Source organism: Lepidochelys kempii, chromosome 3, assembly GCF_965140265.1.
Source record: "Lepidochelys kempii isolate rLepKem1 chromosome 3, rLepKem1.hap2, whole genome shotgun sequence".
Classification (NCBI taxonomy): Eukaryota; Metazoa; Chordata; order Testudines; family Cheloniidae; genus Lepidochelys; species Lepidochelys kempii.
The window spans coordinates 89,369,025-89,376,637 of record NC_133258.1 but is presented as its reverse complement, the minus strand read 5'-3'; positions in this window follow the sequence as shown (position 1 = coordinate 89,376,637).

Sequence of the window (7,613 nt, the reverse complement as noted above, 5' to 3'; positions counted from 1 at the left end):
CGCACCCACTGTTCCTCAGATGTTCTTGTCAACTGCTGGAAATGGCCCACCTTGATTATCACTACAAAAGGTTCCCCTCCTCGCCCCCCACTGCTCTCCTGCTGGTAATAGCTCACCTTAAGTGATCGCTCTGGTTACAGTGGGTATGGTAACACCCATTGTTTCATGTTCTCTATGTATATAAATCTCCCCACTGTATTTTCCACTGAATGCATCTGATGAAGTGAGCTGTAGCTCATGAAAATTTATGCTCAAATAAATTTGTTAGTGTCTAAGGTGCCACAAGTACTCCTTTTCTTTATTCAAATGATAATATACTAGTTTACACTTTCACGCCAAGTTTTTCATACCAGCAGCGTGATTAAGGAAGACAGGAGAAATGGAAAGAGGAAAAAAAGAAGTGGTGATGTAGATCTGAGAATCATCAGCATAAAGATGGCAGTTAAAACCCTATGGCTGGAGCCTGGGATTAAGCCAAAGGAACATTTCTGCTAAATTTTAATGAAAAATGTCCTCAGTGTGGCCTAGGGATTGGGAAGATCCCCATAGGGAAGGCATTGCCTACGCCCAGTTTTGAGTAAGATGCCAATGTCATCTGCTGATGTGTACAAACTGGCACTAAGCACACCTCTGAGACTCAACCCTGTGCCCACTGAAAACGATTGGAGTTTTGCAGTTGACTTCGAATAGAGACATTTCAGGCAGACATGCCAAACCCATGGAAAAAACAACACAGAAATTGGGCTTGTTTTTGGCTTAATTGGCTTGTGAGTTGCTTATTGGCTACTTTTTGGCTTGTAGGTTGTTTGGCTTGCAGCTTGTTGCTTCTTTTTTTTGATTGGCTCCCAGTAAGCAGGGGCAAGGGGGGAGAGAGTCAGGGGTGCACAGCAGGCCCACCACAGTCCCAGACTGCACGTCGGGGGGATCTAATCACATAGAGTGTTGGGGTTCTTAGGGATTGGCTTGTTTTGGCCTTGTTTTGAAATGGGATTAGCTTGATTTTTGGCTTATTGTGAAAGTTGGGGTGCTTATTTACTATGTGAAAGTTGGCAACTGTGATTTCAGACCCCAAGTGACAATTTTAACTCCATGGTCTCAGAATCCACTGTGACGGGTTGGATCACAGAAACCCCCTTGGGGCTGCCAACTGATGTGCCACGACTACTTCTGCCCCTGCTTTCCCTGACAGCTTGGGACTCCAGCCCCCTGTCTTGTTGAGCCAGATACGCTAGTTTGCTCCAACACAGAGCCAGGGTCTGAACCACATGCCCCAAAGCTTCAGACTTAACTGAAAGCAGCTTAAGTAGTGTTCCTGTCTTTAACACTCAGATGCCCAATTCCCAGTGGGGTCCAAACCCCAAATAAATCCATTTTACCCTGTATAGAGCTTGTACAGGATGAACTCATAAATTGTTTGCCCTCTATAACACCAAATAGAGAGATATGCACAGCTGTTCTCCCCGCACCCCCACCCCACCCAGGTATTAATACATACTCTGGGTTAATTAATAAGTAAAAAGTGATTTTATTAAATACAGAAAGTAGGATTTAAGTGGTTCCAAGTAGTAACAGACAGAACAAAGTGAATTACCGAGCAAAATAAAATAAAGCACGCAAGTCGAAGCCTAGTACAGTAATAAAACTGAATTCAGATAAAATCTCACCCTCAGAGATGTTTCAATAAGTTTCTTTCACAGACTGGACGCCTTCCTACTCTGGGCACAATCCTTTCCCTAGTACAGCCCTAGTTCCAGCTCAGATGGTAGCTAGGGGATTTCTCATGAAGGCTGCCCCATTTGTTCTGTTCCACCCACTTATATATCTTTTGCAAAAGGTGGGAATCCTTTGTCCCTCTGGGTTCCCACCCCTCTTTCTCAATGGAAAAGCACTAGGTTAAAGATGGATTCCAGGTCAGGTGACATGATCACGTCTCTGTAAGACTTCATTACCCACTTGCCAGCCCACACGTATTCAGGAAGACTTACAAGTAAAACAGAGCCATCTACAGTCAATTGTCCTACTTAATGGGAGCCATTAAGATTCCAAACCACTATTAATGGCCCACACTTTGTACAACTACAATAGGACCTCAGAGTTATATTTCATATTTCTAGTTTCAGATACAAGAGTGATACATTTATACAAATAGGATGACCACACTCAGTAGATTATAAACTTTGTAATGATACCTTACAAGAGACCTTTTGCATGAAGCATATTCCAGTTACATTATATTCACACTCATTAGCATATTTTTATAAAATCATATAGAGTGCAATGTCACACCCACAACTCCCACTTTCTTTTGGTCTGGAATGACACTGAAAAGAAGCCATTTACTTAAGTCATCTGTAGGACTGGAGAATGTATTTCACATGATCTTACAGAACTAACATGGGAGTGTGTGGTCATAATTAGTCTATTCTATTTTCAGTCTATTCTAATTTTTCTGAGCTTTTTCTTTAATTTTCTTGAAATATGGAATTTCCTTAAAGTTGCCAGAAATTAAGATGTTGGTTTTGGGGGTTTTTTTTTGCTTTTTTCATAACTGCACTCAAAACCAAAACAATGTAAAACTTTAGAGCCTACATGTCCACTCTGTCCTACTTCTTGTTCAGCCAATCGCTCAAACAAGTTTGTTTACATTTTCAGGAGATAATGCTGACTGCTTTTTGTTTACAATGACACCTAAATGTGAGAACAGGTGTTTGAATGGCACTGTTGTAGCCGGCGCTGCAAGATATTTACATGCCAGATGCGCTAAAGATTCATATGTCCCTTGATGCTTCTATCACCATTCCAGAGGACATGTGTCCATGCTGATGATGGATTCTGCTTGATAACAATCCAAAGCACTGCTGACTGATGCATGTTCATTTTCATCATCATGAGTCAGATGCCACCAGCAGAAGGTTGGTTTCCTTTTTTGCTCATTTGGGTTCTGTAGTTTCTGCATCAAAGTGTTGCTATTTTAAGACTTCTGAAAGCATGCTCCACACCTCGTCCCTCAGATTTTGGAAGGCACTTCAGATTCTTAAACCTTGTGTCGAGTGCTGTAGCTATCTTTAGAAATCTCACATTGGTATCTTCTTTGTGTTTTGTCAGATTTGCAGTGAAAGTGTTCTTAAAATGAACAACATGTGCTGGATCATCATCCGAGACTGCGATAACATGAAATACATGGCAGAATGCAGGTAAAACAGAGCAGGAGATATACAATTCTCCCCCAAGGAGTTCAGTCACAAATTTAATTAACGCACTATTTTTTTTTTGAAGAGCATAATCAGCATGGAAGCATGTCCTCTGGAATGATGGCCAAAGCATGAAGGGACATATGAATCTTTAGCACATCTGGCATGTACATATCTTGCGATGCCAGCTACAACAGTGCCACGTGAACGTCTGTTTGCACTTTCGGGTGGCATTGTAAACAAGAAGCAGGCAGTATTATCTTCTGCAAATGTAAACAAACTTGTTTGAGCGATTGGCTGAACGAGAAGTAGGACTGAGTGGACTTCTAGGGTATGTCTACACTACGGAATAAGGTCGCATTTATAGAAGTCGGTTTTTTAGAAATCGGTTTTATATATTCGAGTGTGTGTGTCCCCACAGAAAATGCTCTAAGTGCATTAAGTGCATTAACTCGGCGGAGTGCTTCCACAGTACTGAGGCTAGAGTCGACTTCCGGAGAGTTGCACTGTGGATAGCTATCCCACAGTTCCCGCAGTCTCCGCTGCCCATTTGAATTCTGGGTTGAGATCCCAATGCCTGATGGGGCTAAAACATTGTCGCGGGTGGTTCTGGGTACATATCGTCAGGCCCCCGTTCCCTCCCTCCCTCCATGAAAGCAAGGGCAGACAATCGTTTCACGCCTTTTTTCCTGAGTTACCTGTGCAGACGCCATACCACTGCAAGCATGGAGCCCGCTCAGGTAACCGTCACCCTATGTCTCCTGGGTGCTGGCAGACGCGGTACGGTTTTGCTACACAGTAGCAGCAACCCCTTGCCTTGTGGCAGCAGACGGTACAGTACGACTGGTAGCCGTCATCGTCATGTCCAAGGTGCTCCTGGCCACGTCGGCTGGGAGCACCTGGACAGACATGGGCGCAGGGACTTAATTTGGAGTGACTTGACCAGGTCATTCTCTTTAGTCCTGCAGTCAGTCCTATTGAACCGTCTTATGGTGAGCAGGCAGGCGATACGGATTGCTAGCAGTCGTACTGTACCATCTTCTGCCGGGCAGGCAAGAGATGAGGATGGCTAGCAGTCGTATTGTACCATCTTCTGCCGGGCAGGCAAGAGATGAGGATGGCTAGCAGTCGTACTGTACCATCTTCTGCCGAGCAGCCATGAGATGTGGATGGCATGCAGTCCTTCTGCACCGTCTGCTGCCAGCCAAAGATGTAAAAGATAGATGGAGTGGATCAAAACAAGAAATAGACCAGATTTGTTCTGTATTCATTTGCTTCCCCCCATCCCCCGTCTAGGGGACTCATTCTTCTAGGTCACACTGCAGTCACTCACAGAGAAGGTGCAGCGAGGTAAATCTAGCCATGTATCAATCAGAGGCCAGGCTAACCTTCTTGTTCCAATAAGAACAATAACTTAGGTGCACCATTTCTTATTGGAACCCTCCGTGAAGTACTGCCTGAAATACTCCTTGATGTAAAGACACCCCCTTTGTTGATTTTAGCTCCCTGAAGCCAACCCTGTAAGCCGTGTCGTCAGTCGCCCCTCCCTCTGTCAGAGCAACGGCAGACAATCATTCCGCGCCTTTTTTCTGTGCGGACGCCATACCAAGGCAAGCATGGAGGCCGCTCAGCTCACTTTGGCAATTAGGAGCACATTAAACACCACACGCATTATCCAGCAGTATATGCACCACCAGAACCTGGCAAAGCGATACCGGGCGAGGAGGCGACGTCAGCGCGGTCACGTGAGTGATCAGAAAATGGACACAGATTTCTCTGAAAGCATGGGCCCTGCCAATGCATGCATCATGGTGCTAATGGGGCAGGTTCATGCTGTGGAACGCCGATTCTGGGTTCGGGAAACAAGCACAGACTGGTGGGACCGCACAGTGTTGCAGGTCTGGGACGATTCCCAGTGGCTGCGAAACTTTCGCATGCGTAAGGGCACTTTCATGGAACTTTGTGACTTGCTTTCCTCTGCCCTGAGGCGCATGAATACCAAGATGAGAGCAGCCCTCACAGTTGAGAAGCAAGTGCCGATAGCCCTGTAGAAGCTTGCAACGCCAGACAGCTACCGGTCAGTTGGGAATCAATTTGGAGTGGGCAAATCTACTGTGGGGGCTGCTGTGATGCAAGTAGCCCACGCAATCAAAGATCTGCTGATATCAAGGGTAGTCACCCTGGGAAATGTGCAGGTCATAGTGGATGGCTTTGCTGCAATGGGATTTCCTAACTGTGGTGGGGCCATAGACGGAACCCATATCCCTATCTTGGCACTGGAGCACCAAGCCGCCGAGTACATAAACCGCAAGGGGTACTTTTCGATAGTGCTGCAAGCTCTGGTGGATCACAAGGGACGTTTCACCAACATCAACGTGGGATGGCCGGGAAAGGTACATGACGCTCACATCTTCAGGAACTCTGGTCTGTTTCAAAAGCTGCAGGAAGGGACTTTATTCCCAGACCAGAAAATAACTGTTGGGGGTGTTGAAATGCCTATATGTATCCTTGGGGACCCAGCCTACCCCTTAATGCCATGGCTCATGAAGCCGTACACAGGCAGCCTGGACAGTAGTCAGGAGCTGTTCAACTACAGGCTGAGCAAGTGCAGAATGGTGGTAGAATGTGCATTTGGACGTTTAAAGGCGCGCTGGCGCAGTTTACTGACTCGCTTAGACCTCAGTGAAACCAATATTCCCACTGTTATTACTGCTTGCTGTGTGCTCCACAATATCTGTGAGTAAGGGGGAGACGTTTATGGCAGGGTGGGAGGTTGAGGCAAATCGCCTGGCTGCTGGTTACGCGCAGCCAGACACCAGGGCGGTTAGAAGAGCACAGGAGGGTGCGGTACGCATCAGAGAAGCTTTGAAAACCAGTTTCATGACTGGCCAGGCTATGGTGTGAAAGTTCTGTTTGTTTCTCCTTGATGAAACCCCTCGCCCCTTGGTTCACTCTACTTCCCTGTAAGCTAACCACCCGCCCCTCCTCCCTTCAATCACCGCTTGCAGAGGCAATAAAGTCATTGTTGCTTCACATTCATGCATTCTTTATTCATTCATCACACAAATAGGGGGATGACTACCAAGGTATCCCAGGAGGGGTGGTGGAGGAGGGAAGGAAAATGCCACACAGCACTTTAAGCACAGCACTTTAAAAGTTTACAACTTTAAAATTTATTGAATGACAGCCTTCTTTTTTTTTGGGCAATCCTCTGTGGTGGAGTGGCTGGTTGGCCGGAGGCCCCCCCCACCGTGTTCTTGGGCATCTGGGTGTGGAGGCTATGGAACTTGGGGAGGAGGGCGGTTGGTTACACAGGGGCTGTAGTGGCAGTCTGTGTTCCAGCTGCCTTTGATGCAGCTCAACCATGCACTGGAGCATACTGGTTTGGTCCTCCAGCAGCCTCAGCATTGAATCCTGCCTCCTCTCATCACGCTGCCGCCACATTTGAGCTTCAGCCCTCTCTTCAGCCCGCCACTTACTCTCTTCAGCCCGCCCCTTACTTTCTTCAGCCCGCCACCTCTCCTCCCAGTCATTTTGTGCTTTTCTGCACTCTGACATTATTTGCCTCCACGCATTCGTCTGTGCTCTGTCAGTGTGGGAGGACAGCATGAGCTCGGAGAACATTTCATCGTGAGTGCGTTTTTTTTTCTTTCTAAGCTTCACTAGCCTCTGGGAAGGAGAAGATCCTGTGATCATTGAAACACATGCAGCTGGTGGAGAAAAAAAAAGGGACAGCGGTATTTAAAAAGACACATTTTATAAAACAGTGGCTACACTCTTTCAGGGTAAACCTTGCTGTTAACATTACATACATAGCACATGTGCTTTCGTTACAAGGTCGCATTTTGCCTCCCCCCACCGCGTGGCTACCCCCTCAACCTTCCCCCCTCCCTGTGGCTAACAGCAGGGAACATTTCTGTTTAGCCACAGGCAAACAGCCCAGCAGGAATGGGCTCCTCTGAGTGTCCCCTGAAGAAAAGCACTCTATTTCAACCAGGTGACCATGAATTATATCTCACTCTCCTGAGGATAACACAGAAAGATAAAGAACGGATGTTGTTTGAATGCCAGCAAACATACACTGCAATGCTTTGTTCTACAATGATTCCCGAGTACGTGTTACTGGCCTGGAGTGGTAAAGTGTCCTACCATGAAGGACGCAATAAGGCTGCCCTCCCCAGAAACCTTTTGCAAAGGCTTTAGGAGTACATCTAGGAGAACCACGAATGCCAGGGCAAAGTAATCCTTTCACATGCTTGCTTTTAAACCATGTATAGTATTTTAAAAGGTACACTCACCAGAGGTCCCTTCTCCGCCTGCTGGGTCCAGGAGGCAGCCTTGGGTGGGTTCGGGGGGTACTGGCTCCAGGTCCAGGGTGAGAAACAGTTCCTGGCTGTCGGGAAAACCGGTTTCTCCGCTTGC